This window comes from Nicotiana attenuata, unplaced genomic scaffold, assembly GCF_001879085.1.
Source record: "Nicotiana attenuata strain UT unplaced genomic scaffold, NIATTr2, whole genome shotgun sequence".
In the NCBI taxonomy this organism is placed as follows: domain Eukaryota; kingdom Viridiplantae; phylum Streptophyta; class Magnoliopsida; order Solanales; family Solanaceae; genus Nicotiana; species Nicotiana attenuata.
This window is the reverse complement of record NW_017670552.1, coordinates 296,830-301,370: the sequence shown is the minus strand read 5'-3', so window position 1 is coordinate 301,370 and position 4,541 is coordinate 296,830. Positions and strand designations below refer to the sequence as shown.

Here is a 4,541-nt window from a genome sequence, read left to right as displayed (position 1 = left end):
GGAGCCTGCCTAATCTTTATGTTTTATGCTTTTTAAATAAGATTTCCTCCGCTTAATGGATAACCATTTGTTACCAATGGAGAATTTCTTATCATCTTAAATTCAGGTGATTGGATTTACACCAACGGAAACCATAAACTTCATACACAATAGAGGGATATGATAGAGTTTTTTTTTAATAATGAATGGAGTTCCTTCTTCCATCCTATCCCATTCACCGGTACTGATCATTGATACTGTAAAAGTCGTTTTCTTGCTTTTGTGCCAGCTCATGATCTAAACGAGTCGCACATACACCCTAGTACATGTTCCTCGACGCTGAGGGCACCCCCGAAGAGCGGGGGATTTCGTGACATTTCTGATTGGCTGTCTTGTATTTCTAATAAGTTGTTTACTTGTTGTTAATAGATCGGTAAGGGTATTGTTCCGATAGATAACTCTTCTATAGAGTTCATTAATATCTGAGCTCATTATTTTACCCCCATCTATCTGAATGATCGGTCTCAACTCAGGAGGAAGAACTGGTAATAGACACAAAACCATCCATTCTGGCTCTATATTTGTTCGAATAAAATGCTTAGCCAATTCCATGCGTCTAACCAAAAAGTCCTTTCTTCTTCCAACTTTTCGATCTTCCCATTCATTCCCTGTGTGCCCTCGTCAAAACCACTAAAATCATAACATAAAAATGCATTGTGGAATATTCGAAAGCTTCTTTTTTTTAGTCCAGCAAGGTGGTAAACATAAAATAAAAAAGCAGAAAGAGAAATGAGACTTTTATTTTGATCGAATTTTCTATTTTATATATTTTATTTTACTTTTACAAAAATTTTACAAAAAATGGGAATTTTTTCTTGTTGCTTGAATATTAACTATTCAATTAAAATGAAATATTACAACTATAACAGGCATTTTGGTTTTCAAATTCAAATTCGTTAGGACAAAAGAGGCCCGGCTGGGTACTGACCAGACCAGGCCATGAGAATAAGAGGGTCCTTTCGAACAAAATCAAGACAAAGAAAAGAGGTCTTCTTAGGTACATCTCGAACAGCAGCTAGAGCAGCACCTGCAGATACACCAATTGCCCTAGCCCAAGAGCAGGTTCTAGATGTGGTTGAGCTAGTGGGTCCAGCTCAGGCACCAGCCGTGCCCATCGTGATTCTAGGCCTTCAGGAGGCTTTGGCTTAGATATTGANAACCGAAGGACCCTTTAACTATTTAAGGGATAATAGAACGAATCACACTTTTACCACTAAACTATACCCGCTACAATCCGATTATTGTATACAAATGCAACTTTTGTCGAACAGGGGGATTGTGGTAATCAAGATAGGATAAGATAGGGTCGTCACAGAATCATCCAAATTAGAGTGTTGATCTTTTTTCCTGGGGGGATTCCAATTTGATGAGATTCGGAAACGAGGGTTCATTTAAATAACTAAATTACAGAATTAAGTTCTATCTTTTCTTTTGCTGGAGGAGTTTTGATAGAGATACGGCTCGTCAAAACCACTAAAATCATAACATAAAAATGCATTGTGGAATATTCGAAAGCTTCTTTTTTTTTAGTCCAGCAAGGTGGTAAACATAAAATAAAAAAGCAGAAAGAGAAATGAGACTTTTATTTTGATCGAATTTTCTATTTTATATATTTTATTTTACTTTTACAAAAATTTTACAAAAAATGGGAATTTTTTCTTGTTGCTTGAATATTAACTATTCAATTAAAATGAAATATTACAACTATAACAGGCATTTTGGTTTTCAAATTCAAATTCGTTGGAACAAAAGAGGCCCGGCTGGGTACTGACCAGACCAGGCCATGAGAATAAGAGGGTCCTTTCGAACAAAATCAAGACAAAGAAAAGAGGTCTTCTTTATTTTTCTTGATATTCTTGGCTCTTCTGAGCCCTTCCTTTACTTTAGATAAAGAAATAAAGGAAATTGATGATAAAAGTTGTACATATCTATATAATATAGAAAGAAGAAAAGAGAGAAAGAAGGATTCTTTCCTTTATCTTATGTGCTATCTCATGTAGTAATTATCTTTTTCAATTGGGAGAGATGGCTGAGTGGACTAAAGCGGCGGATTGCTAATCCGTTGTACGAGTTAATCGTACCGAGGGTTCGAATCCCTCTCTTTCCGTTGATGACTTGATTTTTTTTTTCAAATTCCGAAATCCTTTGTTCTTATTCTTAGTTAAATGTGTGGAATAGACCAACTCATAAGAAAATTGGAAAATCAAGCAAGGAAAAACCCTTTTTATTTTATTCTTCATGCCCAGGATTACGTCCAGGATCATTAGATAGGAATCCAAAGATTAAGAGAGAAACAAAAAATATCACTACTGTGTAAACGAAGAGTTTGAGAGTAAGCATTAACTGCTTGAATAGAGGTTATGGACCCTTCTTTGGTAGAAGTAATTCTTTCTTGTAAAAAACCCATTTCGGTACTCAGGGTGGGTTGATAACCCACAGCGGAAGGCATTATACCCAATAAGGCCGATACTTCGGATCCTGCTTGGACGGAACGGAAGATATTGTCAATAAATAGAATTACGTCTTGTTCATTAACATCTCGGAAATATTCCGCCATAGGTAGGGCAGTTAAACCAACTCTCATACGAGCTCCCGGTGGTTTATTCATCTGACCGTAAACTAGGGCCACTTTTGATTCTGCAATATTTTCTTCATTAATCACTCCAGATTCTTTCATTTCCATGTAAAGATCATTTCCTTCCCGAGTACGTTCACCCACTCCGCCAAATACGGATACGCCCCCGTGAGCTTTAGCAATATTGTTAATCAATTCCATAATAAGTACTGTTTTACCCACTCCAGCTCCCCCGAATAGTCCGATTTTTCCTCCACGGCGATAAGGGGCTAAAAGATCTACTACTTTAATTCCTGTTTCAAAAATAGATAATTTTGTATCCAACTGTATAAAGGCGGGCGCAGATCTATGAATAGGAGACGTTGTACTAGTATCTACAGGCCCTAAATTATCAACAGGCTCTCCGAGCACGTTAAAAATTCGTCCCAGAGTCGCTCCCCCGACCGGAACACTTATAGGAGCTCCTGTGTCAACCACTTCCATTCCTCTCGTTAGACCGTCTGTAGCACTCATAGCTACAGCCCTAACTCGATTATTTCCTAATAATTGCTGTACCTCACAAGCCACATTAATTGGTTGACCAACACTATCTCGACCTTGAACTACCAGAGCGTTATAAATATTCGGCATCTTGCCCGGGGGAAAGGCTACATCTAGTACCGGACCGATGATTTGGACGACACGCCCCGGGTTTTTTTTTTCAAGCGTGGAAACCCCAGAACCAGAAGTAGTAGGATTGATTCTCATAATAATAAAATAAATAAATATGTCGAAATGTTTTTGCAAAAATTATCGAATTCAAAATAAATGTCCGCTAGCACGTCGATCGGTTAATTCAATAAAATGGGAATTAGCACTCGATTTCGTTGGCACCATGCAATTGAACCAATTCAATTGTTTACTTATTCACTGAGACTGAGTGAATTTTTCGATCCAAAGTGTTTCATGCGGGAATCCATCGTCTGTAGGATTCTTTCATAGAAATCGCAAAAGGGGCATGTTGCTCCCATTTTNATAGGTATTAGTTTGGTAATGGTTGGAGCAGCAAACTCGGATTCGGCAAGAATCTCATTTTTTGGTAGTACGAAGGGGGAATTGGCCCAAAAATTGGATGGGGGTCAAGACGCTGTCGGGCGCCGGCGGCTGACTCAAGTGCCCCCCGAACCGCGCGAAATGGTCGCCTATTACACGGCTCACTAACTCTGCCTGGGGTGTGGGTACCTATTATTCGTCGGGTAATTTGTCCGCGTATTCCCAGACAATAGAAAAGAGTCTTTCATTCTCCTCTCTCGAGGAGAATTTAAAGGGAATGTGATCCCCTCTATTGTAATGAAATAATTGAAGCTCATTTATTCTTTGAAGGAGAGCTTTAGCAAAACCCACTTTTGCCTCATCTAAGGCCAAGGGGGAAATAAAGTTGTCAAACATAGCATCGGAAAGGGTCATCTTTTGCCCGATATTATAGAGGTATCTTAACTCTTCTTTAATTTGGGAGCGTAGACATTCCGGTACAACTTGATTATCCGGTAGATCTAGCACCATTTGCCATTCATCAGGCTTGGGAGAGGAGGTAGACGCTCCCCCACCCGAATCCTTTCCTGCGCAGTCTACCGTTTCTAATAACAATTCATCAAAGAAAAAAGAGAAGGAAAGCAAAAGAGACAGAGTCCAAACGCTTTCCATAATAGGTATACTACAAATGTCTGGATTATTTTTATAGTAGAAATGCCATAAAGTGCGACCCAAGATCCATGATACGAAAACCAAAAGCAAGATAAGTAAGCACACGAAATCCTGATGTATTTCTAACTCCAACTCGAACAATAAATAATTATACAATAAAAAACACCATCTAAAGAGCTTTATCTCTATCATAATCGCTAAAATAGTTGAAAAAACGATCGCTGAAAATTCAAGTAAAAAGGGA

At 38.4% G+C, this 4,541-nt stretch overlaps 1 non-coding gene across 1 annotated transcript; it reads left to right on the top strand.

The window, feature by feature from the left end:
• Positions 1-2,058: 2,058 nt before the first annotated feature.
• TRNAS-GCU lies at positions 2,059-2,146 on the top strand. Its single transcript has one exon. It is a non-coding gene; the product is annotated as a tRNA-Ser (tRNA).
• The last annotated feature ends 2,395 nt before the right edge of the window (positions 2,147-4,541 follow it).